The 27,214-nt window shown below is 47.5% G+C and overlaps 1 pseudogene; it reads left to right on the forward strand.

Moving 5' to 3' along the window:
• LOC125931373 (Y-box-binding protein 1-like) overlaps positions 1-5,097 on the forward strand; it is a 13,647-nt pseudogene extending 8,550 nt beyond the window's left edge.
• The last annotated feature ends 22,117 nt before the right edge of the window (positions 5,098-27,214 follow it).

The raw sequence follows: 27,214 nt of genomic DNA on the forward strand, positions 1-27,214 counted from the left end.
CACACCACCCCCCGCCCCCCCACCACTGCCCCGCCCTGCCCCCACCCCAGCGTCCGTCCCCACCCCTACCTTCCCCCTCCCCCACCACGGCGCCTCCCGCCACCCCCCCCTCCCCACCACTAGCGGCACCAAGCCCAACAATATGGGCGGCAGCTCCCTGTGCTGCCGCCCGGGTAGCCTCACAGGGGCACAAGAAGGTCATCGCAACGAAGGATTGGGGAACAACAGAATGCTTCAATGTAACGAATATGGTTTCATCCCCAGGAATGACACCAAGGAAGTTGTATTTGCACACCAGACAGCCATAAAGAAGAATCCCAGGAAGTCCCTTGGCAGTGGAGGAGGTGGACAGACTGAGGAGTCAGATGTTGAAGGAGAGGAGGGGGCGGACGCAGCAAATGTCAGGGGCAGATGCGCCGCCGCAGTGCAGGTCGGTGACTCTGCGGGGGACCCTAACCGTTACGGACGCTATCCGCGTGGCAGGGGTCCTCCACCCAATTCCCAGCAGAATTACTGGGACAGTGAGCGTGGGGGAAAGAACCCGGGACCGGAGCATGCTCGCGAAGGCCAGACCCTCACGGCGCCGACCCACCGCAGGCGACGCTTCCCCCCTGAATACGTGCGGAGACCGCGTGGACGCGGACCACAGCCTTCCAACATCCTGTGCGGGGAGAAGTGATGGAAGGTACCAGGGCGCGGCAGGGCGCGGCAGAGCAAGGTAGACCGGTGACGCCCAATGTGGCCTGGGTGGTGGACCACCGCCCCGCACGGGGCCTCCTCTCCAAAGGTGGTTTAGGGAGGAAGGCGGCGAAGACGACAAGGAAGATGGACGAGATGAGACCCCAGGTCAGCCCCCACCCCCACGTCCCTCCCGCCGCAACCTCGGTTACCCATGCAGACGCTCAGAAAACCCCAAACCGCGAGACGGCAAAGAGGCCAAGACAGCCGATCCACCGGCCGAGAGTCTATCCACTCCCGACGTCGAGCAGGGCGACGCGAGGTAAGTGTCCGCTTACCGGCTCTGCCATCATCCGGTTTCATCGTCCAGCGGGAGGTGAGGAAGAAGTTCTGGCAATAAGAAATGCGCCAAAGATTGGAGCTTCAGCCCTTAAATGCCTGCTTGTTGCCCATTGGCCAGACAACCAGAACTATCGGCATTATTGTTTTTACCTAAAGACGTCGGTTTTTGGTTAGTGACAAACGCAGTTTTTAAAAAAAGAAAAAAAAGCCTGGTTTGTCTCAAGACACTGTTCAAGGTTTTCAAATGGTTTCCTATCTGGTCAAGTTGACATGTTTAAGAACTTCGTTTTTAATGTGTAATAAAAGTTCACAACTCGATTTTTTTCCAAAAGTTAACGAACGGCAAGCACCTGTTAATAAAGGTCTCAAATAATAATAATAATAATAATAATAAAGGAAACAGCGTTGGCAATGAAGACACACAGAGTTTCACTCACAGAATTCCACACATACACCACACTCCCACCACGGACACACAACCACAGGTAACAGAACACACGCCCATTACATATATCACAGACACTCAACAAGTATTGACACGCACACATTGGTATGCACCCCAAAAATACCACCCACGTGCACACACATACACACACACACGAAGAAAGAAAATAGTGTTGGAAGATGGAAATCTTGAGTAAACTGATAAAATTTTTCAACAGTAAATAATTCCGCAATGTATACGTATATCAAATTATCACATTGCTTGCAATATGTGCAATTATATTTGTCAAGTATTCCTCAAGAAGGTTAAAAACGACAAGAGCGGGTCATTGAACAAAGAGCACACCAATGATATCCCACCAGTCTTAGGTTAGTAATAGTGGTATTTGTCCAATTAATTTCCATTTGCCATCCCATGCGTGCCAGAAACTTTTAACCCCTACCCTTCCTTTGCTGTTTCAAGACAACACTTGCAAATCTGTTTTCTTCTTTTTTTCAGATAAGATAGCACTAAGAGGAATGTTTTCTGTTTGATTCTCAATCCCGATACCCCATGATTTTTAAAAATATCTATTTTTTAATTTATTTTAATCTTCATTTATTTTTAGGACAGCGCAAGCAGAGGAGGGGCCGAGAGGGGGACAGGGGATCCAAAGCGGGTTCTGCGATGACAGTCTGATGGCAGTGAGCCCGATGCGGGGCTCGAACTCATGACCTGCGAGATCACGACCCGAGCCGAAGTCGGACGCTCAACGGACTGAGCCACCCAGGTGCCCCGTGATTTCTTTTTTCTTAATTAACAATATCCTTCTATTGAAAAAGTAACAGGCACATAGTAAAATTTTTAATGAGGCAAAGGGTATATGATAGAAAAGATATCTCCCTACTGCCCTTGACATCCAGGTCCTTTCCTTGGAGACGCCCGCTATTAAGAGTGTCTTATTTATACTTTCACCTAAGAGTCGTATGTGTCTGTTTTTCTTTTACACAAATGAGAGCATAGCAGTCACACTGTTCTGTATTCTGCCTTTGTACCCTTAACCGTCTATCTCAGGAACTTTTTTATAGGCACATATGCATCTATCACATTCTCTGAACAGCTGATCATCGTACAGAATTTATTTAAACGTTTACCTGAAGGAAAGGCACAAAGGGTGTTTTGACCCTTTGGCTATTATAAACTGACCTGTGATAAACGTCCTCGTGCATAGAGGTACAGATATTTTAGCATGTAATATCTCCAGGGTAAAATTCAAGTATTGACGGTAAGACAGTTAACGGGCTGGATAATATGTGAATTTTTTTAATGCCGATACGTGTTCTTAATTGGCCCCCACACTAAGGTCGTCGGTGGCGCCTTCAACCAACAACATGAGAGTGTCTGACAGTCCACGGCCTCCTCTACTTCAGGTAGGTGACTCTTCTTCTAGGTGTGACCTGCTACTTGGAGCTTTAGCAAAGTGATAAGAGAAAAAGTGTTATATCCTTGTCTTCATTTAGGTTTTTTAAATTACAGGTAAGATGAAGCATCTTTTTGTACTTCCAAGTCACTTACAAATATTTTTTCTTGGTTTGCCTCTTTGTACACTTTGCTTACCCTTATATTGGCTCGTCTTTTTCTTATTCAGAAGGGCACTTTTTTTAAAAAAGCTTATTTAAGGGACGCCTGGGGAGCTCAGTGCGTTAAGCGTCCGACTTCAGCTCAGGTCACGATCTCACGGTCCGTGAGTTCGAGCCCCGCGTCGGGCTCTGTGCTGACGGCTCAGAGCCTGCAGCCTGCTTTGGATTCCGTGTCGCCCTCTCCCTCTGCGTCTCCCCGACTTGTGCTGTGTCTCTCTGTCTCTCTCTCTTTCAAAAATAAATAAATAAAACTTTATCATAAATAAAATAAGGTTTATTTATTTTTGAGAGAGAGAGACAGTGTGCAAGCAGGGGAGGGGCAAAGAGAGAGGGAGAGAGAGAGAATCCCAAGCAGCGAGGAGCCAGATGCAGGGCTCGAACATGAGATCATGACCCGAGCCGAAATCAAGAGTCAAAGGCTTAACTGACTGAGCCACCCAGGTGCCCCTGAAAGGGCCCTTTATATCCTCGGAAGCCTAGTTCTTTTTATGTCAAACGTGTCGTCAATATATTTCCCAGTTGCCATTTATCGGGTGACTTCTCTAGGATGCTTTTTACTGAGAAAATGTGTTAATTGCTTACGTCGTTAAATTTATCATTATTTTTCGGTAAAGATTTGGGCCTTGTGTCTTGCTGTAGGGAGGCTTTCTCTATTTCATGGATGTAAAACATTTTCCCCAAGTTCTCTTCCAAGAGACGTTTTCCAAATCCATTCTTCCTGTGTAAATCTTTGAGCGGTCTGGCATTTATTTTTAAGGAAGGAGTGCATTAAGAATCTAGGTTTCTCTCTTTTTCTTTCAAAAGAGATAGCCAGTTGTCCCAACATCATTTATTGAGCTATTTGTCTTTTCGTCACTGGAGAAAATACTGTTTATCATATACTAAAGTCCCATCATTAGTCGGGTCTATTTTTGGACACTTTTCTGTTTCACTGATGTATCTATGCCTGTGCCGGTACTGAGCAGTTTTATTTACTGTACGTAGTTAGTACATTTTATTATCTGGTCAGATGAGCCCCTCTGTTATTTTTGTTTTTCAGGAATTTTCTTTGCCCATTCTGTTCTTTTCTTAAAAGAGTATTTATTTGGGGGCTCCTGGGTGGCTCGGTCGGTTGAGCTCCCGACTTCGGCTCAGGTCAGGTAATGATCTCACGGCTCGTGAGTTCGAGCCCCACATCGGTCTCTGTGCGGACAGCTCAGAGCCTGGAGCCTGCTTTGGATTCTCTGTCCCTCTCCCCCTCCTCCCCTGTGTGCGCCCTCTCTCTCTCAAAATAAATTTATTTATTATCACGTGTGTGAGTGGGGCAGGGGCAAAGGGATGGAGAGAGAGAATCCCAAGCAGGCTCCATGCTGACAGCGGGGGCTCCATGTCCGGAACCGTGAGATCGTGACCTGAGGCGAAACCAAGACTCGGACACTTAACCGACTGAGCCACCCAGGTGCCCCTTGCCCCTTTCTGTTCTTAATTTATGTCTCCAAAAGTTCACGTCCAGCTCCGTGAACCTCGAGTGGTCAGTGTCGTGTTCCCCTCTACTTCACCCTGTCGGTGAGGGCGGGAGTCCTGCTCTGGGGCCACCAGAATGGTCTAGCACACGACAGACACTTTACAGGTGAGTTTGACAGCAGTTTGTTGACCACATATGTTCACCATCTGGGGGAGGAGGACACGTGCCGGGTGGGGCCACACAGGTGTTCCATTCCAGAACGGAGGGAACCAGCAGGTGCGAGGGAAGGCCGGCCTTGTCCTTACAAGAGGACGGGGTGCCCCCTGCTTCCTGCGGAAGGACAGGATTGGTTTGTCTAAATTTCTCTGGCTGGAGGGTTGCCGAAACCTTCACCAGCAGGCACCGTGCCTGGTCTGTGTGCTAATGGGGGTCGCTTGCTAGAAGACCGTATCCACGTGAGCACGGTGGAGAGAGTGGAACGTGCAGCTGGGCTCTTTGAGGCCCTCTTCGTTTTCCCAAGGTATCGAGATACGTACCAGATTAGGCCTTACTCCACAACTGACCCTTGAGGCCTTGACCTCGATTTCAACCTCGATGATGACTGAGCCTTCCAGAGAGTATGGTAAGTACCTCCCTAGGAAACGAAATACGTAGTTACTTGACCAAGAGGAAGAGGGCCCCAGGGTGAGGTTGTTGTAAAAAACATAGACTTTGGAAGTGCCCACCTTGGTAGGCGATAAAGTATATTGAGAGACCTGTGTGCCACCGTTGTAGGGACTGTTTGTCCCCAGGGGGTACAAATGGAGATAAATCAATGCCAGTGGCAAAGGTGACAACCCGCATGGGCTCCATCTGACGTTCTTTAAGTTAAATAGGAGTTTTTTAAGAAGCTCATTCTGCCTCCTGATGACACCATCTGCCTGGAGTCTATAGGAAAGGTGGAAATTCCACTGTATATCTTCTCCAAGAGCTCGACATTGTGGCGGGCACCTGGGTAACTTAGTCGGGTAAGCGTCCAACTGTTGATTTCGGCTGAAGTCATGATATCACGGTTCGTGAGTTCAAGCCCCACATGGGCTCCATGCCCACAGTGAAGAGCCTACTTGGGGTTTTGTCTCTCTCCTTCTCTCTCTGTTCATCCCCTGCTCGTGCACTCGCTCTCGCTCTCTCTCTCTCGCTCTCTCTCTCTCAGATAAAATTAAAAAAAAAGAAAAAGCTCAACATTTGGCATTCTGAGAATCAAAACTAGTGCTTTGGTCACTATCAGTAATGCCTAGAATTCCAAAGGGCATAAGGAGCGTCTTGTGGCCGTGTTGTATGCAGAGACGTGTTTTCCATTTTGGGGGTCTGTGAGGCAAGAGCTCCCCAGTATTCTTTACCCCAAAGGAGAAAAATTGTAGGCAGTGGTCCATGAGTTGATAAACTTACACACATGGGGCAATTTTTTGGCCAGGGTGTCCCAACGCTACAATGCCCGTCTGACATGTGACCAATTATGCTGACCCTTGAGTCTCTTTCTTTGCAAGGCACGTTATTATTTTGGTGGGGGTGGGGGGAGAAGGAGAGAGAGAGAGAGTAAGCAGGGGAGGGGCAGAGAGAGAAGGAGACAGAAACCCAAGCAGGCTCCACACTGTCAGCACAGAGCCTGATGTGGGGCTCGATCTCACGAACCCTGAGATCGTGACCTGAGCCGAAACCGAGAGTCAGACGCTTCACTGGCTGAGCTGCCCAGGCGCCCGAATATCAGGGACCTTGTGATGAAACGATGAAAAACACCTCCCCGCTGAACTCTATTGTGCGTGAAGGTGGCAAGACCATCCATAAAGTGTACGAACTCCCATGGTTATGTACTCAGCTGATGCTAAGGACTCTCCAAGTGGCCAGTGGGTCTGGGAGAGAGGTGACGTCCTCCAGCACCATGGCATCTGGCAAGGGACTGACGACGGGAGAGGCCACGTGCACCTGCAGAGAGGGCCCCGGTTTGTCTCCCTGTAGCAAGGAGGTCTCCGTAGCCGGGCTGACTTTGGGGGTGCCTCTTCTGTTACTGAAGGCATAGTGTGCAGCCAGGTACATAACGTCGTAAACTCAGAGTCTGTGAGGGCATCTAATTCTGGGACAGCACACTACGTGGCCACTGTTGCCATTCCAGTTGCGAATGGTGCAGAACTGGGAGGGACAGTCTATTGTATCAGAAGCCCGTGGCCAACGAGTGGCTATGATAGGTGGTTCAGAGATTCCGGGGGGGCATAAGAGGAGGCTGGTACAGCCCCTACGATGAAGGGGTCTCCACGGGCACTAACACCAGTGCCTGTTGATTTATTTCAATTCGGACAGATTCTAGAATTTTTTTTTTTTTTTTTTTGAGACACAGAGAGACCGAGCATGAGCAGGGGAGGGGCAGAGAGAGAGGGAGACACAGAACCGGAAGCAGGCTCCAGGCCCCGAGCTGTCAGCCCAGAGCCCGACGCGGGGCCCGAACTCCTGGGCCGCGAGATCGTGACCTGAGCCGAAGTCAGACTCTTAACCGACTGAGCCACCCGGGCGCCCCAGATTCTAGAACTTTGTGTTGGCGAAGACTTCGTTTCAGGTGGGCCCTTTGGCAAGTAACAGCACCGGGGGGGTTGAAGTAAGATTATAAATGAGGAATATGTTGCCTCCAGAACGCAGAAAGGGCTAGAAGATGTTGGACTCGTGTTAACGGTGTGGGTGCTGAAAGGGTTAATCAGCGTTTCTTGACAGCGTCAAAGGTGGAGCAGCTCTCGGTTTCCCGAAGGCTTTTCTGGAATTGAAGAGACGGCCGGGACCTTGCACCGTGTGTGGTAACGATCCGTCCCTTTTCCGTGAGCTCCGTCGTGAGTATATCTGTGTCCTTCATCCGTGTGTCCAACAGGTCTCCTTGGGGGAAGATGCCACCCACGTCACGTCATTTCCGTGTTCCGGGCAAAGGTGGGTGCAGTCAGGGTCCTGCCGGCAAAGACGGTGTGTAACGCCAAGGCTGCTGAGTTCCCTCGTGAAGCCTGGTAAAGGTGTATTGTGTCCTTTCAGGGGGAAAGGCCGCCGTGCTCACAGGCTGTTGAAATAGACACTGAACAGGTGCATGGGCGGCTCAGCCGGTTAAGCGTCCGACTCTTGGTTTCGGCTCAGGCCATGATCTCGCCTCACGGTTCGTGGGTTCGAGCCCCGCCTCGGGGTTTGCGCTGGCAGCACGGGAGCCTGCTTGGGATTCTCTCTCCATCCCTGTCTCTCTGCCCCTGCCCCACTTGCACTGTCTCTGTGTCTCTCGAAATAGATAAACGTAAAAGAAGGAAACAGACACCGAACAGAGCATATTTGCCAAATCTCGATCTATAACAGCAAAACGGTTGCCAGTGGCTGATTGACTAGAATCGGTAATTATAATAATATCGGGCGTAGGGGCCTGAAGTTGGTGGTGGGCTCACCGCCAGGCACCATTCATTCTTTCTGGGTTTCAGACCAGGCCAAAACGGGATATTAAAGGAGCAGTAGTTGGCATCATCACCCTTGCGCTCACTAGGGCATATACAAGTTGAAATCCTTGAGGACCCCGGTTTAATTTACGTAAGGTGATATTAACTCTGTTAAGGGGGTAAGGGGATTGTTCCGAGATACTAACGGCTGCAGCAAGGTAGAGGGACAACCCGAAGGTGGCATCCACCAGCCTGTTTTCCTGAGAGCACCTCCAGAGACCTCTAAGTGGGTGCCAAATCTGAGGCCTGCCACCGAGGCCAGCGCTCTCGGACGGGCCAAGAGGCCTCTGGCACAGAAAGACAGGGGGTGTGTTTCAGTCAGCTCTGTGTGCAGTGCCCCGGGGGGCGGTGGCCTGCCAAGAATCCTCCGTCTGATGGTTCCGGTTCCATAGGACCCAGGAACGTTAGCCCCGTCCCCCCGGCCGCCATGGCCAAGTGATCAGAGGACATGCCCTGAGTGGCAGCTGCAAAACCCGGGTCACCAGACCTGAGGAAAAGCCACCCTCCGGGAGACGCTGACATTCCAGAGCGCGGCAGAGGGAGAGCGCAGACGTGGCACCCTCCAGCCTCTGTCCCTGCAGAGGATGCCAACAGGCCCCCAGATCTGGTAAAGCAGAGGTCTGCCCCTCAGGCCCATGCTTTAAGATTAGCAGATGAACCTGGGGCACCAGAGTGGTCAGTCAGTCAAGCGTCCCGACTCTCGATCTCAACTCAAGTCACGATCTCACGGTTTGTGAGTTCAAGCCCTGTGCCGGGCTCGGTGACGTCAGTGGGGAGCCTGCTTGGGATATTCTCTCTCTCTCTCTCTCTCTCTCTCTCTCTCTCTGTCTCTCTGTCTCTCTGTCTCTCTGTGCCTCTCCGCTGCTCACACTCAGAATAAATAAACTTAAAAAAATTAAAGCATAAAGATTAGCCAATGAACCTCTTTCCCGTAAAACTCTGGCCCCTCTGGATTGGCTCTCTTTGTCCTGGGCCCGGGGACAGGTGAGTCTGGGCACGTGTGCCCTTTAAGAGCCGGTCTTAGCTTGCTGTAGCCTTGTGGGTTTTGTGGACACAAGCCTTGTTGGTTTGCAAAGCCAGGTGTGTTTGGGGGTTGTCCCTGAGGTGCAGTTTTTCAGCGTCGGGGTGCCCGATGCGGGGTTCAAACCCTCCGCTCCTCAGGAGAAAGCGCCGAGTTTTCCATTCCTTCTGGATCGTGGCTGCCAAGCCAGGAGTGGCGTTTATGGCGAGATTATGTCTCAACTTCACGTTCCTGCTGCAATGGTGTGTCCCCCCCCCCCCCGCCCCCTCATTTGCCCGCTGTGTAGGAGTCACTCAGCGAGTTCCTAGGCTTTTTCCAGAGGAAACTGTTGCAGATATAAATGTAGATTCGCTGCGTCTGTGAGAGGAGGTGAGTTCGGGATCTTCCCGCGTCACCAACGTGGATCCATTTATACCTTTGCTCAAAACCCTCGCATCTAGGAACTGGAACGTCTTGAGTGTCAGCCTGTCTTTCGTAGCCAACAATCCAAGATTCCCAGGGCCACATGCCATCTTCTCTTTCTCTTTCTCTTTCTCTTTCTCTTTCTCTTTCTCTTTCTCTTTCTCTTTCTCTTTCTCCCCAGTACCTGGATCCCTTCCAGACCTGGTGAGCCCTCTGCAAATGCGCACTCGCTGTTCGAGGGTGGCCTCCACGTGACTCAGCTCAGAGGCACAAAGAGATACAGACGTGGAATGAAGGTGAGAAGCGATAGACGGGGGAATCCGGGTTGAGATGGGTGTAGACTGAGAGCCTTCACACGCGAACGCAGTATAGTTCTATTTTTACGGCTCCGTCTTTTTCTGTATCCAGAACAGTAAGATTTATTTTCCACACAGTGGTTACAGATTCTAGAACTCCCGGGGAGGCCGGGTGGCTCCGTCGGTTAAGCGTCCGACTTCAGCTCAGGTCATGATCTCGCGGTTCATGAGTTCGAGCCCCGCGTCGGGCTCTGTGCGGACAGCTCGGAGCCTGGAGCCCGTGTCAGATCCTGTGTCTCCCGCTCTCTCTGCCCCTCCCCTGCTGGCCCCCTATCTCTCTCGGTCAAAAATAAATAAACGTTAAAAAAAATTAAGAGTATAGAACTCCCTCAATTGGTTAACTGGTAGTTGGCCATTTTCATCTTTAACTAATGAGGCACCGTTGGCTCATTTCCTAAAGTGTCCGAGAGCCCAAGTGGTTAAATTCTGCGTGCGCACTCTTATAAGAGGGATGTGTGGGACACCAACAAATAGCTGTGACAAAATGCCTGTCATTCCACCCTTTGGAAGCTTGTAGAAATAATTCAGCAGAAGTCCACAAAATCGCGTGGTGAGTTGCCATCTAAACGAATATTGCATTTGCTTGCATATTTTGTTCCGCAAACCGTTCTTCCTTTCCATTTAGAGAGAGGAGGAGGAGGAGGAGGACAAGAGGACGAAAAAAATTGCATACGTCAGATAATTTTTCTCGCTCCCTATCTCTCCGGCCCTTTAAAATATTTATTTATTTTGGGGCGAGTGTGGGCGGGGGAGGGGCAGAGAGAGGACAGAGGATCCCAAGCGGGCTCTGCGCTGATGGGGCTGATAGCAGCGAGCCCGACGTGGGGTTCAAACTCAGGCCCCCCCGAGATCGTGACCCGAGCCGAAGTCGGCCGCTCACCCGACCGAGCCCTCCCTGGTGCCCGTTTCTCCTGTTCTCAAACATCCCCTGATACTGCAGCGGGGGCGTCTGTATGCAGAATTAAGCTTGTCTTTGTAGATCTGGAAAATTAAGGGCGTCCCAGTGTTTGCGGTTGTCGGGAGGGGTGAAGTAGACGAGGAAGGGGCAGTTGGACACACTAGCTGTACCTCACCTCTCTGACTTGAAACGGATCTCGACTTCTGCCTTCCCTGTTTTAGCATTAGGACAGCCACCCCCTTTTCCCGCCCGCGCGGTCTTCTCTGTCGAAAATCGAAAATCGTTAACTGGTGCCTTTCCCGGTACAGAGCCCCCACCTCAGCTGCTCCAGGTACTTACAAGGATCCGCAGGGGGAGCATGACACAGAGGGTCACGGAAACGCTACCAAAGCAATGCCAAGGAGGATGTTCATCTCTTGCCCGTCGAAAGGTGGCCGTGTTCCCGTTCTAAGTCGCTAGCAAGTACATTTTCTTCCCACCTCGGTCAGGGGTCAGCGGCAGACTTCTGAACGTCCCCAGGGAGAAGCAGAGCTCTGTCAGAGACCAACCCCACGGGAACCCTATCCTTACACGGTGTAGGTGTAGGACTTCTGATTTCATTGTTTTTAAGTTTCCTTATTTATTTTGAGACAGCAAGCAAGGGAGGGGCAGAGAGAGAGGGAGATTCCCGGGCAGGCTCCACACGGTCAGCACAGAGCCTGACACGGGGCTTGAACCCACGACGCGGGCGATCATGCCCTGAGCTGAAATCGTGTTTCGGTTATTCCACCTACCCAACCACCCAGGCGCCCCTTGTGGTTTTATTTTTAAGCTAATTACAGTAGAATAAGGGCACATAGTCTATGTGGTCGCTTTTTGGTTTTGGTCTTGTTTTTGTTTTAATGTTCAGACTTGCTTTGGGACCTGGATGATTGTTTTACTTTGACATCAATGTTGCCTCATGCTCCAGAAGGATGTAGATTCTCTACTTGCTAGAGGGAGCTGCCTACAAATAGATGCCTTTGAAACCAATTTGTTGATTAGGTTGATCAAACCTTGCAAAACCTTGCCCTGTTCACTTAACCTATCAATTAGGGAAACAGATTTGTTAGAGAAATTTTTATCATGTTAGACTTGTCCGTCTATACGTGAGATTCCGTCAGGTTCTGTTCTTCCATACTTGAGGGTAGATGATGGCGTCCACCTCGGTTTGAGAATTTCATCTCATCCCGGCGAGGCTAAATGTTTTTCCGTCGTGCTGTCACTCTTTCCCCCTAAATTCTGTTTTACGTGATCTGTGCTACCGGTACGTACGTTTGGCCTTCACGGCAACAATTTCATTGACTCAAAAGCCGGAAACTAGACTATCCGTGTATTTTTAAGTTGGTTTTCTTCCCCTGGCATATTCTGCCTAATCTTTTATCGTCAACATTCCCGTGTTTGTGTACCTAAGTTTATGTTTTATAGAATTATTTAGCTGTATCTTTAAAAATCAACATTCGGGTGTTTTTTAATTGATTGAGGTTACTTGACATTTTTTTGCAATGACTTATTTACTTGAATGACTTCTCCTATCTCTTTCTCTGCCTTCTGTGTAACCCGACTTTTTCTCTACTGCCTCTAACCTTCTTTTACCGCATTCTTCGTAGCCGGTAAATGTTTTTCCTTAGTGTCTTGTAAGTTATGTACTTAGTGCTCTCTTTCTTTAACGTTTATGTGTTTCATTAAATGTGTATGTTCACCTCAAAATCAGCAATAGTGTTCATTTCTTTTTTTTCAAATTTTTATTTAGATTCTAGTTAGGTAACATACGGTGCAATATTGGCTCAGAATTGGAATTTAGTGATTCGTCACTTACATATAACACCCAGCGCTCAACCCAACAAGTGCCCTCCTTCATATCCACCCCCCCACACACCCGTTTAGGCCTTTTTGTAAAACTTTTTTTAAGTTTACTTATTTATTTTTGAGAGAGAGAGGGACAGAGAGAGCACAAGCGGGAGAGGAACAGGGAAAGAGGAAGAGAGAGAGAGAGGGAATCCCAAGCAGGATTCTGTGCTGTCAGTGCGGAGCCCGACCTGGGGCTCAAACCCACGAACTGGGAGATCCTGACCTGAGCCAAAAATCAAGAGTCAGGCACTCAGCCGACTGAGCCGCCCAGGCGCCCCTAGCTAGCCCTGTTTTGAATGCCAGCGTGAAAAAAGAAAACAGTTAAACAAATTAAAAGAAAAATCTGGTCGTACAGGCACAGAAGCTTTGCGATCCAAGCAGCTGTCCTGTAGATGCCCTCTCTTCCTCCTTCAGTGCCTGAAGGCCGGGCTGGCACTGAGTCGTATCCATGGGAGGGATGTGCCTGCAGGAAGGAGAAAGAATGGTCTGCATTCTGCTGGCCCCAGGGGACCATGACGAGGAGAGGAGACCGATAGTGTTTACTGAATAAATAACAAGCAAATTGTGAGTCCCAATTAGTGTCTTACAATAGTGAGGGTGACCCTGAGGGCAGAGGGCCTTCTCTCCTTCCTGATTCCCCACTCAGGACTCCAGAGGGTAAATCCTCTCAGGTCGTCCCTGCATCAACCTGGGGTACTGCCGTATCAGCTTAGCTGTGCAGATCTAAACTCCTCGGGTTTGGCTTTACTGAGGTACCTTATTTTTGACTGGCTCAGACAGTAGATTGAGAGTCAGCGGCACTGCCTGTGGACGCTGTAAAGCAGGAAAAGGTGACCCAGCAGAACAGGCTGGGTCTGGACCATGGGGCTAGTTGGCTCAATGGAGGACGTGCAGGAAATGATGAGTAAATGGCTAGTGCGAACTGAGGTGACTTTGACTTTATCAAGAATGGTACCCGCTCTGAAAAAGCCAAGGGAGAGAGAGAGATGGGGATCATCAGTTACACTAGTCACATCCTGGGCTCTGAGTGACAGCACAGTAATGCGCGATCAGGTGGGCGAGGGGTATCAGCATAGACAGCGGAGGAGAGCAAGGACCCACACGCAAGGGTCCCCACGTCCCCTCTGCCATGACGCTACGTAGGCCATATCCTTCCTCCCCATAAAACTACCTGCAGCCTGGGAGAGAAGCAGGGAGGAGGGGAGCTGTCTTAGAAACTAACCTGTCTCGGGGCACCTGGGTGGCTCTGTCGGTTAAGCGTCCGACTTCGGCTCAGGTCACGATCTCACGGTACGTGAGTTCGAGCCCCGCGTCGGGCTCTGTGCCGACACCTCAGAGCCTCGAGCCTGTTTCTGATTCTGTGTCTCCCTCTCTCTCTGCCCCTCCCCTGCTCACGTTCTCTCTCTGTCTCTCTCTCTGTCTCTCTCTCAAAAATAAATAAAGATTAAAAAAATTAAAAAAAAAAAAAAAAACTAAGCTGTCTCACCAAGAGCATCTAAACATTTTCTAAAGAGACTGCTTAATTCTAGGTCAGACTGAGGTGTAAACTGGATTGGGCATTAACGTGAACCCCCACCCAAGAAGGCGGCCAGATGAGTTCTAGATAAAAAGAAGTCAGTTACACTTTCTCTGCACAATGAAGTTTTAGTGTGCGGTAAAGTTTTTAACACTGCTTTTGACGCCTGGAAAGGATGGAGACCCTTCGTGTCTGTAAACCATGCCTGGCAGTGCTATTCAGATGGGTATTTTTGCTGCCACGCAGGCAAAACAGTGCTGAGAGAGGGGCGCGATTATAGGGGATTTCAACTCCAGTTACACTGACCCCTGATGCCCGTAGGAATCTGAGTGAATCCCTACTACTTAGCAAATGGGGTTGGGACTGTACAGATGGAACCAAGACATCCAGAGATACAGGGACCCAGATGCTTGCCTAACCTTCCCTTCCGTTTTTGGAGTAATGATACGGGGAAGGGAAGACACCCTAGACCAATGTATATGGTACATCAAATATCATTGCCCGTGGGGTAAAAGAGAAAAGAAGTAAAAAAAAAAAAAAAAAAAAATAGCCTGATGACAAAAAATTATAATCAGGGTCTAAACATATTGACACTGGCTCAGACTTCCTCCCAGCAGATTCCGTGACTCTCACAAATCGTTTTATTTATTTAATGCAGAGAACTGCAAAAAATAATTGTCAGCATCGCAATAGTGGATCGAGGCGCTGGGGTGGCTCAGCGGGTGAAGCGTCCGACTCTCGGTTTCGGCTGAGGTCATGATCTCACTGTGAGCTCAAAGCCCACGTTAGGCTCTGCCTGCTTGGGATTCTCTCCCCCTCTCTCTCTCTCTCTCTCTCTCTCTCTCTCTGCCCCTCCCCGACTCGTTCATGCATGAGCAGGTGCACGCGTGCACTCTTTCACTTACAATAAACTTAAAAACAGAGAATATAATATGGATTGAAAAGTAGGGAAAAAAACCCAATGTGCAAAAATATTACTCTTATCAATGCCCTACTTTAATATCCTACCGTATAGTTTACAAAGCTCTTTCATACTCATTTAGAAGTCATAACTGATTTTAAATCTGCAAATGAATAAAAATTGTGAACTAAAGCATTTCAAGTGAATTTATGTGAAACATCGAAAAGACAGGGCCAGTATATACGTGTCACCTAAAGCAGGTTACATTTCTAGAACTCACTGATTTGTGAATGAAACTGATTATTAATTTTTTGACTCCTATATATAATACTTTTATTTTTATTTTTTTATATATTCTTCTTGGAAACGTGAGGCTCAGGGATTTTTTTTCTCACACGTTTCTCCCATTTTATTCATAACAACAATTTACATGCTGTATTTTCCGTGAGTTAATTTGAGATTTGGGGTCTCGGACCTGTTTGGGTATTTGAGTTGGAGCAAGGCAGTTCCCTGATAAAGGCCTAGTTTCCTCGCTGCAAATTGAGAAGGTTGGATTAGCTGCGAAGACTGTTTCCAACTGTGACATCCTCTATTCTATGAAATAGTGTCTACAGCCTTGGTCCCGGGGGTACATCCAGAACCTCTCGTCACTGCCACATCCCTCCTAAGTTATCAGCCGTCACTACCTGGAAGACGTCACCCACGTTCGCCGTGAATCTGCTCTCAACCAAATGCAAAACGAAACACCACAGCCTGGAACTCTCTGCATTCTTCCTCCGTTTTCATCCGTGTTCTAAATAGGATTTCATCCAGGTGTCACTGAACACCAAGGACCATTTGTCTTTCCAACACAAACCAAAAGGGCTGATGCTGTAGAAATCACCGAAGCCGTAATGGGTGGAGCGGACTTAGAATTCAGTACTTACTGCCTCCAGTCTTTCACCTGGATCGTTGAAAGAAGCGGGCTGCTTCATCCGTCCTCTGGTTTCCCCATTTTTTTTTTTTTAATGTTTATTCATTTTTGAGAGAGAGCATGAGCTGGGGATGGATGGGCAGAGAGGAAAAGAGGACCGAAGATCCCAAGCAGGCTCTGTGCTGACAGCCAGCAAGCCTAATGCAGGGCTCAAACTCAGGAGCTGTGAGATCGTGACCTGAGTTGAATTTGGACGCTCAACCGGCTGAGCCACACAGGCGCCCCTCGTTTTTATTTGTATAATGAGATTCTATATCTGGACCTTCCTTTTTTTTTAGTGTTTTTTTTTTTTACATTTATTTATTTATTGAGAGAGAGAGAGAGACAGAGCGTGAGCAGGGGAGAGGCAGAGAGAGACAGACACAGAATCCGAAGCAGGCTCCAGGCTCCGAGCTGTCAGCACAGAGCCCGATGTGGGGCTCGAACTCACAGACCACGAGATCATGACCTGAGCCGAAGTCGGACGCTCAACTGACTGAGCCACCCAGGCGCCCTGTATTTGGACCTTCAGATGGCTTGCTTGTGCCCACTCCTGCATCAGCTTGGTTTTGTTATTTTGTGGTATGGGATTCAAAGGTGCTCCTGAGTGGCAGAAGGTTGTCCTCTTCTGAGCCGTGATGAATGGGAACAGAGCAGAATTACACGGCCGCCTCGGATGCCACAACCCCACTAAAGGTAGGATCACGGTGGCCGACAGAAATGGCTAGAACACCGTTCTGTGATATAGAGTGTATGTAAGTAAAGAAAAGTTAAAACTTCTTGGATTACATTGACATACCTGGGGTACCTGGCTGGCTCAGTCGGTAGAGTGTGCAACTCTTTTTTTTTTTTAATGTTTGTTCATTTTGAGAGAGAGGGAGAAAGTGCCCGTGTGAGCAGGAGAGGGGCAGAGAGAGAGGGAGAGAGAATCTTAACCAGTCTCCATGCTCAGTGTGGAGCCAGATGTGGGGCTCAGTCCCACCATCATGAGATCACGACCTGAGCCGAAATCAAGAGTTGGACGCTTAACTGACTGAGCCCCCCAGGTGGCCCGAGCATGCACCTCTTCACCTCGGGGTCATGAATTCAAGCCCCGTGTTGGGTGGGGAGCGTACTTAAAAAAACAAAAAAAAACAAAATTTAAATTGACCTCCCTGCTAAGGCATGTCGTGCCTGAGTCACAGCTGCTGCTGTTACTAACAATAGCAACAGCACCATCTTGTTTTATTTTTTAATTTTTTTTATGTTTTATTTATTTTTGAGACAGAGACAGGGTGTGAGCGGGGGAGGGGCAGAGAGAGAGGGAGACCCAGAATCCGAAGCGGGCTCCAGGCCCCGAGCTGTCAGCGCAGAGCCCGACGCGGGGCTCGAACTCATGGACCGCGAGATCATGGCCTGAGCCGAAGTCGGACACTCAACCGACTGAGCCACCCAGGCGCCCCACAATAGCACCGTATTTTGAGTGCTTCCTTTATCAGGAACTTTACATACATTATGATATTTGAGTCGCACAACTTAAACAAGAAGATGGTAATATTATCCTGCTTTCACAGGTGAGGAACTGATCTTAGAGGTGTAAAGTAACTTATTTGAGAACATAAGATTTAAACTTGGTGAGGCATCAGGGCTCCTGGGTGGCTCAGTTGGTTGAGCATCCGACTCGGGCTCAGGTCGTGACCTCGCGGTGCATGAGTTTGAGCCCTGCATCTGGCTGGCTTCTGTCAGCGTGTCAGCGCAGAGCCTGCTTGGGATCCTCTGTCCCCCTCTCTCCGCCCCTCCCCCACTCATGTTCTCCCCCTCTCTCTCTGTCCAAAATGAGTAAACGTTTATTTAAAAAAAAGCAGCAGCTGAATAACACTTATTACTAATAAAAATCTAATAGAATTATCTTACTAGGAAAAAGTTGACTAGTTGGTTCAGATTTGATTTTTTAAATGTACAGTTGTAGAAATTAAAAATGAAAAACTAGGGGCCCCTGGGTGGCTCAGTTGGTTGAGCGTCCCACTTCAGCTCAGGTCATGATCTCGAGGCTTGTGGGTTCGAGCCCCACATTGGGCTCTATGCTGACAGCTCAGAGCCTCGAGCCTGCTTCAGATTCTGTGTGTGTGTGTCTCTCTCTCTGCCCCTCCCCACTTGCAGGCTCTCTGTCAAAAAATAAACATTAAAACAAGTTTTTTTGAAAGATCAGCAGTATAGGTTGATTTCCTGCAAGGAGGGGATAGAAAACAATTTGCCCAGTGAGGTGGGTTCAAGGAGACATTGCACACGCACATCAGAATGGGAAAGCAAATACAAAAACATAACCTGAGAATACCAATTTCTGGCGAGGAGGCGGAACAACAAGGACTCATCCATTCCTTGGTGGTGGGAGTGCAAAAACGGTCCAGCCACTTCGCAAGACAGTTTGGAATTTCCTTATAAAGCCGAGCACAGTGGGGCGCCTGGGTGGCTCAGTCGGTTGAGCTTACAACTCTTGATTTTGGCTCAGGTCGTGATCCCAGGGTCGTGGGATCGAGCCCTGTGTTGGGCTCCATGCTAAGCATGGAGCCTGCTTGAGATTCTCTGTCTCTCTCTCTCTCTCTCTCTCTGCCATTCTTCCCTGCGCCCTCTCTCTCCCCCTGCCAAAAAAATAAAGTTAAAAATTTTTGAAATTAAAATAAATAAAAACATTAAAAATAAAACCCTAACATCTTTTTACCATACAATCTGCAATTATACTCCCAGATAGTTACTCAACTAATTTGAAAACTTGCTCACACGACACCTGCACACCCATGTTCATAGCAGCTTTATTAATAGTCCCCCAAAACTAAAAGCGACCAAGATGTCCTTCAGCAGGCGAATGAATGAACAAGCTAGGGTACATCCATACGGTGGGACAGATTTACTAAAAAAAAAAGTCTCAAGCCATAGATGAATCTTAAACAGATCCTCTGGAATGATAGCAAGCAGTCTGAAAAGGCTGTATACTTTGTAATTCCATTCATATGACATTTTTTTTTTTGGAAAAGGTAAACCTAGAGAGACCGTAAACATAATTGGTGATCGCCAGTGGTTTGGGAGAGGGTACCAAGCAGGTGAGGAGGAGGGTGTTTGCTTTTTTTTTTTTGTTTTGTTTTGTTTTTTAGGGCACTGAACATATTCCGTATGATAACTGCAATGGTGGATACACGACCTGATGCATTTATCAAGTCCCAGGAAACTTGACAGTATGAAGAGTAAATCAACCTTGGTGCACACAAGTTTTTGTAGGTCTGGTAGGAAGTTAGGGGATCTCGGAAGGAAATATAGAATGTAACAGAAGATTGTAGCCGTATTAAAAAGGCACGAAACGACCTCACTGAAGGGGCAGGAGAATACGCTGAGCTCAATTACACCGGAAGTAAGCGGGCTCTAAGAATGACCTCAGAAGAACCTGTACAGAAACGCTGTACTCGAGAAAGGTACTTCCCGTGGAGGCGAGGGTTAACCGGTTTGAAACTGCTACACCTGAATCCGGGAAATAAGCAATGAGCTACATGGACAGCAGGTGGTAGGACGGCGAGGTCCCAGGTCAGCAGGGGAAGGGAGCTAGAAGGATCCATGTGGTAATGGATGAGCGTTGGAGACATCGGTAAAAACTCGTATCTGCTTTAATACAGGTAAAGACAAATTCATGTAGAAATATTTCTCGATACGTAGATGTACATGGGTTAGCGTACATAAGCGACTTTCCGTGCTCTCTCACCTGAGAGGGCCTCCGATAAATGCCACGCCAGCAGCAACTAAGATGCCTAGCCCACAGGTCTTTGTTTCTAATACCATTCTCCCATAAAGGGAACCAAGAATTCTCAGAGAAATGACCGATTCCAGGAATGGGGCAGGAAATAGCCTCGTTTTAGTTCCCGAGCATTTTCTAGTGCCAGTAACTAAGGTAGGGCCCCCAACAAAACAAAACACAATAATGGGGATATGTCAAAGGGACAGAGAAGCCAACCGAAAGAGCTCGCAGTGGCCAAAGCTGGAACATCTGTGCGACAAAATAAGGTCGTATTGGATGATGACACAACTTCTAAAAATAAATATCTGCGAATTCCCGCTAATAGAAATAAAGGACTGACTGAAGAAATAAATGGCTGGGGCGGCGGGGGGGGGGGGGGTGGTTGGAGAATAGACAACCCTCCCTTGCAGAAGATTTATGTAGAGCCTGCTTTCAAGGAGATGGAACATAGAGGAGGTTGTGTGGAGTGACGTCCCTTCAAAGAGCTGAGGATATGGAAGAAACGGGGAAATAGCAAATTTACAATGGAGAATCCTGACAACACTACCTCGCCAGGTGGTCAAGGTTAATAGGATCAGTGATAGAAACACGTGGAGGGCATGTACCCTTGATACGAAGCCACGAGATTGGTTTAGCTGTGGTCTTCTGCCATAAAACCCACAGCATCAGTCCAATCATAGAAAACACCAGTTGAGGGACGTTTACAAAATGCGTGACCAGCACTCTTCGAAAGCGTCAAGGTCTTCAAGAACGAGGAAAGTCGGAGCAAATCGCCACAGCCAAGAGAGCCCAAAGAGACATAACGACATGCAATGTGGCATCCCGGTGGAATCTGGAAGAGAAAAAAAAAAACAGGTAAAAACTAAGGAAGTCTGTGTGAAGTAGAAGCTTTTGTTTTTTAATTTTTTTTTTTAATGTTTATATATCTTTGAGAGAGACAGAACGTGAGCGAGGGAGGGGCAGATCTTGAGAGGGAGACAGAATCCGAAGCAGGCTCCAGGCTCCGAGCTGTCAGCACAGAGTCCGACACGGGGCTCGAACTCAGGGACCGTGAGATCATGACCTGAGCCGAAGTCTAGACGCTTAAACGACTGAGCCACCCAGGCGCCCAGGTATAAACTTTAATCATAACGTATCAGTATTGGTTCATTAACTGTGGCATCGTTCTTTAAGATGTTAAAATAGGCAAAACCTGGCTTGGGTTACTCGGAAACTTTCTACCAGCTCCAGTAATTTCTGCCAATCTAGAAATGCCCTAATATAAGAATCTATTCGAATAAAAAGACCTAGAACAGTTTGAGATAATTAGAATCAATCTATTCTTCATCATTAATCAGGTGTTCGACTAAGGCTCAGAATTTGTTGACTTTCCTCTCTGCCTAGATCCCCCTCCTTTCTTCTCAGAGACCATTCATCTGAGTATTTACTTAGTGCCTTGCTTTTTTTTGGTTTTGGTTGTGTGTGTGTGTGTGTGTGTGTGTGTGTGTGTGTGTGTGTGTGTTTTGCTTTTGTTTTTTGTTTTTGTTTTTAGTCTCTTTAGGGAGGGTGGGCTCAACTAAGAATAAAAATGGCTCAATTGTGTATACAAGCCCTTTGCTGCAAGGCACAGCCCTGGAGGCCTGATTGTGACTTCTGGTGGGGGCTTGCATTTAGCACGATGAGTAGTCTGCGGTTCGGGGTGTGCCCCTGTATGACAAAATGGTAAACTTAGGTGACTTCTCCACACTTAGGGAGATGTTTCCTGGCTCATTTTAAAGGATGATGTGAAAGCCTTCTGCGCATATTGGGTTCACCTGCTCTCGGGAGTGTTACCTAAAAAAAACAGAACAAAACTAAAGTTTCAGCTTCTGCCCGGATGCTAATCTCACTTCTGCACAGGTGCCATAGATCACAGAACGGTGCTGATCTTATCAGAGTCTTATGTCTCGGCTAAAGATTAGGTCAGTTTGACCTTTAAAGAAAAGTTCACGGGGCACCTGGGTGGCTCAGTCGGTTAAGAGGACTTCGGCTCGGGTCACGATGCCACAGTTTGTGGGTTCAAGCCCCACATGAGGCTCGCTGCTGGCAGCACAGAGCCCGCTTCAGATCCTCTGTCCCTCCACCCTGCCTACCCCTCCGCTGCTCACACTTGCTGTCTCTCTCAACAATAAATAAACGTTAAACAAATTTTAAGTTCACTAAACCCATGTATTGATTAAATCGATAGAAGGGGCAACACTACGGGACTCTCTGAACCAGTATCAAAGTCAACGGGCAGAGAGGAACGCAGTTTCGGAGGAAAAAGTAACTACTAAAGCATATTTAGACGGGCGCCTGGGTGGCTCGGTCGGTTAAGCGTCTGACTTCTGCTCAGGTCATGATCTCACGGTTCGTGGGTTCAAGACCCACAGTGGGTGAGCTTGGGTCCCGCATCGGGTGAGCCCGAGCCCCACTTCAAGTGAGCCATGCTTCTGTTTCCCTCTCTCTCTCCCTCCGTCCTCGGACTCACTTGAACCCTTTCTCTGTCTCAAAAAAAAATATATATATATATTTAGGCATCTCCCTCCCTTGACTCATAAAACCAGTTTCCGCAGCGGAGGCAGAAGGACAATAGCATTTAGCAAATGAGAAAAGTATTTCAGAAGACAAAAGGTGTCCCGTTAAATGGAACTTTGATAAACATATAGCTTCAAGTCATATAAAATGTGGTTCTTTATTCTCCTTTGTAACCCTTGGACTTTATTTGGTTTCCTTTTATCATTTTCAAGCATATCTCTTACGTTATAAGGAGAGTCAAGGCAAAAAGTGATTCAAAATGTATGCATTCAGTTACAGTAAAGATAAGGTCCATGATGTGAATTAACTCTGCCCTGCCAACACGGGAAGAACTAACAAAGTCCATTATGCCAGTGTATTGCCTCTGGCCTCTAAAAGCCCTGGAGTTCACTGCCGAGATTTAGAGAAGCACTCAAACTGTGCTTATATGGCAGAAATACAGCAGCAGGATTGAGTCTGTGTTTTGGATAACTGGTCCTTTTTATGGACAAGTATTGTTGATGCAATTAAAATCGTCATATTGACAACCAACCTGTTGCTGTGACTGACCCGGTTAAATCATGGAGATTATGGAATCGTGTCTTTTTTTTTTTTTTAATGTCTGTTTATTTTTGAGAGCGAGTGCAAGTGGGGGAGGGGCAGAGAGAGAGAGAGAGAGAGAGAGGGAAAGCGAGAATCCCCTGCAGGCTCTGTGCTGTCCAGGCAGAGCTGTGCGCGGGGCTCGAACTCACGAACCGTGGGATTGTGACCTGACCTGAAGTCAGACGCTTAACCAACTGAGCCACCCAGGCACCCCTGGAGTCATGTCTTTCAAGTAATAACCGTGGCTAGTGAGAAAAGATTCTCAGGTTCTACTGATGGGTATCATTCAACTCCCTAACTCTGAAAAGACACAAGACTTACTCCCTTTCTTTTTCTGCCTCTTCAACTTACCTTTTTTACTTCAATATCCAAGTCTACACCCTACTCCTCGCTTGAGATAGATTATATAGATGTAGCTACAGATACAGATATCTCAAGGGAGAGGAATTGTCGGGGTTTGTGGAGGGGAGATAGGGAGGAATGGAATTCTCCTCTAAGGCCATTTGCAAATGGAGGGGAGACATAGTGAGCTTTCTTGATCAAAGCCTTAATCCATTTTATAAATTTACATACGTCACCAGGACTGTAGACCAAAGCTGTTTCATTTGCAGTGTTCATAGCCTTTTATGGAGTAAGAGGTGGTAGGCAAAAAGAAGGTTATGCAAAAAAATATTTTTATGAGGAAACAACTTGGTTTATTCCTTTAAAAAGTTTTTTTAGTGTTTATTCTTGAGAGAAAGAGAGCGAGGGAGAGAGAGTGTGAGTGGGAAAGGGTCAGAGAGAGAGGGAGACACAGAATCTGAGGCAGGCTCCAGGTCTGAGTTGTCAGCACGGAGCCTGACACGGGGCTGGAACTCACGAACCGTGAGATCATGACCTGAGCCAAGATCAACAGTCAGACGCTTAACCGACTGAACCACCCAGGTGCCCCTTGGTTTATTTCTTTCTTATGATTTTTTTTTTAAATGTTTATTTCTTTTTGAGACGGAGAGAGAGAGAGAGAGGGAGACACAGAATCTGAAACAGGCTCCAGGCTCTGAGCTGTCAGCACAGAGCCCAATGCGGGGCTCGAACCCACAAACCGTGAGATCATGACCCGAGCCGAAGTCGGATGATTAGCCGACCGAGCCACCCAGGCGCCCCTAAAATGCTTCTTAAATAAATGAACCCTAAGGAGTGGAGAGCTGTGAGACAACTTTTTAACTTTGAAGAAAACTGTAGTCCTTGAGGTACATTACCTGGGTTTTGTACACATTTCAAAATGATTCGAAAAGGTGAAAACTTACCCTCATCAATTGTAAAGGTTTATGTTGGCAACCACTTAGCTCCTATGGTTACATCTCCAAGAAATTATAAAATAGGCACTTGTAGGGTTTGGGAACAGGAACAAATTGGCTGTTAGAGAATTCATGAATGCTAATAACTCATTTACTTATAATGCTTATAATTAATTGGTTTAAAATCATCCACTGCAGTCTTAAAATGAATAGGCTATTTAAAGGTCCCCATGCTCTTGGCTCTCATTTAAAACCCTAATCGAACAAAAATACATTGCAGATATCAATTAAAACATTTGAAATCATTCTGTAGCCAAACTTGGCCTAGAATACTAAATGATGCATTCACTTTCTATCTTTTAACGGTGGTGATCTATACTCTGTGATTAAGTTATTATGAAACCATAATTTCCAAGATTTTGGATGATGGAGGTTATGCCCATAACTCATGAAGTAGGATGAATTATGTACACGCTCAGGCAATTTCTTGTTATGTGTTTAGCAATGAAGCTTCACTTTCTGTTCCTTCACTGGGAATGCCGATTGATATCATGTGCCACACCAAGTTTAAAAGTAAAGATATGAAATTCAATTAGAAAGTTCTTTTATCAGGGGCACCCGGGTGGCCCAGTCGCTTAAGCGTCCGACTTTGGCCTAGGTCACCATCTCGCCATTCCGGAGTTCGAGCCCCACGGCGGGCCCTGTGCTGACAGCTCAGAGCCTGGAGCCTGTTTCAGATTCGGGGTCTCCCTCTCTGTCTGCCCCTCCCCCTCTCACGATCTGTCTCTCTCTCTCTCTTTCAAAAATAAATAAAAGAAATTTCTTTTTTTAATTTTTTTAATGTTTATCACTGGAAGATCTAGCATCCAACAATAAATCTCAACGGAAATGAAGCAACGTGTCTACACCTAATGCTAACACAGAGAAATAGCCTTTCTTCTTGGGATTTTTGATGGGAGGTGTGCAAGCAGGTGTATCGATACTACTGAAATTGCTGATTTGTGATTTTTCAAATTAGAAATCCTTACCGAAAAATATGATCACTGTCAGTTTGTAGCGGAATTTTTCTTTTTTTTTTTTTAATGTTTATTTATTTTTGAGAGAGAGGGAGAGAGAGAGCACAAGTGGAAAAGGGGGTAGAGAGAGAGAGGGAGACACAGAATCCGAAGCAGGCTCCAGGCTCTGAGCTGTCAGCACAGAGCCCGACGCAGGGCTTGAACCCACAAACCGTGAGCCAAAGTAGGACGCTTAACCACCCGAGCTGCCCAGGCAGCCCCGGAATTTTTCAAACTCCTTTCCAGGGAAGGCTGTTTCAGAAAATGTTGATAGAAATGCTATCGACCGGGCTTCACAACTACCCAAATAGGTTTGGAGAATTGTCGCGAGTTGGTTTTCCAGCTACGTCTCCTTAGTCTCAACCGGTTTGCTAAACAGTCCTGAAGGAATGTAGGAAACTCTATCTACCCACCTAATGGTGTCTTGTCTACGAAAACGAGCTGTTTATCAAAACGTCGCAAAACATTTTGTTCAGTCTGATGTATAAATCGACAATATATAACGAAATACCGATGCCAAGTGTGACAGATTGTATTTTCCGAAGATGACTGCAACAACCTCCCCCATGCCACATGTTCCTCTCTCGAAGTCATGTGGACGTTTTTCCTTGGGAGGAAAAGTGGGGTCTCCGTTGCCTCTCCTTAAACCTAGCTGGGTTTCTGCATGCAGACGTACCGCAATTAGATTTCTGAGGCTAGGTCACAAAAGGTAATACGGGGTCCGCCCGATTCTTTTCTGCGCCTGCCTGGGGCCCTGAGCGGTCACCTGAGCAGCCCAGCCATCCTGAGGACTCCCTCCGTGCACGGCCGTGAGGAAGGCCCAGACTAGCCCATCTGCAGAGGCCGCCTGGAGAGACGAGGCCCCAAGACTACATAGAGTGAAAATACATAGCACCCTAGCTCCCCTGCCATGCCGGCTCCAGTCCCCATCTGACCACAATTACAAGTGACACTCTGAGCCTGAGCCCCTCAGCCGAATCCTTCGGGAAAGTGCCGGCTTAGAGAAATCGTGAGACACGATGAACTAATTTTTGTTGTTTTAAACCAGTAAGCTTTAGGGTGATCCGTGGTGCAGCCACAGTCCCTTGCCACTGGGCACCACATTCCGTATAATCTTTAGTAACAACACGGATACCCTCATCATCGTAACAAATCATCCGTAGCCTCTTCGACCTTCGGCTCTTGTCATTGTGAAATGAGGATCCTCTTTTGAATTAAAAAAAAAAAAAAAAAAAGAATATGAAAGGCAGAAAAAATATTTCACCGTTTCCAGATCTCGAGATCTGTGGTAGACAAGCTGGGCTCACTGTCCCAAGTACTGTCAGGAACATAATTGAGGGTTACTAAGTCACCGGGAGCATAGGGTTTAACTGTTCTTCTTGAAGTACTGAAATAAACGAGAATATGAGACATTTTGGCACCCGTTTCTTTACCATTTACCGCCCGCCAAAACCTTCATAGGATTCAGTCATTCAAAAGGAGTTGAGAATTCTTAGAGATGCATATCTAGACTTGAAAAGGCCCCATGAACACCTAAGAGCAATCCCAAATTAACTTAAGGATGAGGATTCAAAGCCTTACAGGATGATGTTCCCTCACATGCAGGAAAACCAAAAACACACTGCGAGATTTCCTGAAGATAGGACTCCAAGGTGCTTACTTACTAGTAAAGAGCCAGTTCATTGGTCTAGTAGCCACCGTTCTTTCTGGAGAGGGAAGGGAAGACCATATAGTCATTGCTAAGCAAACTTGGAAAAGGCAATTTCTTTTTTGAATTTTTTTTTTAGGTTTTTATGTAAATTCCAGTTAACGTCCAGGTAATATTGGTTTCAGGTTTACAATACAGCGATTCAACACTTCCATATATCACCCGGTGCTCAGCACAAATGCCCTCCTTAACCCCCATCACCTATTTAACCCAGTCCCCACCCCCCCACCTCTCCTCTGGTGACCATCTGTTTGTTCTCTCTGGCCGAGAGCCTGTTTCTTGGTCTGCCTCTCCTTTTCTGTCCCTTTGCTTGTTTGTTCTGTTTCTTAAATTCCACACGTGAGTCAAATCCTATGGCATTTGTCT

This window comes from Panthera uncia, chromosome X, assembly GCF_023721935.1.
Source record: "Panthera uncia isolate 11264 chromosome X, Puncia_PCG_1.0, whole genome shotgun sequence".
Lineage (NCBI taxonomy): Eukaryota > Metazoa > Chordata > Mammalia > Carnivora > Felidae > Panthera > Panthera uncia.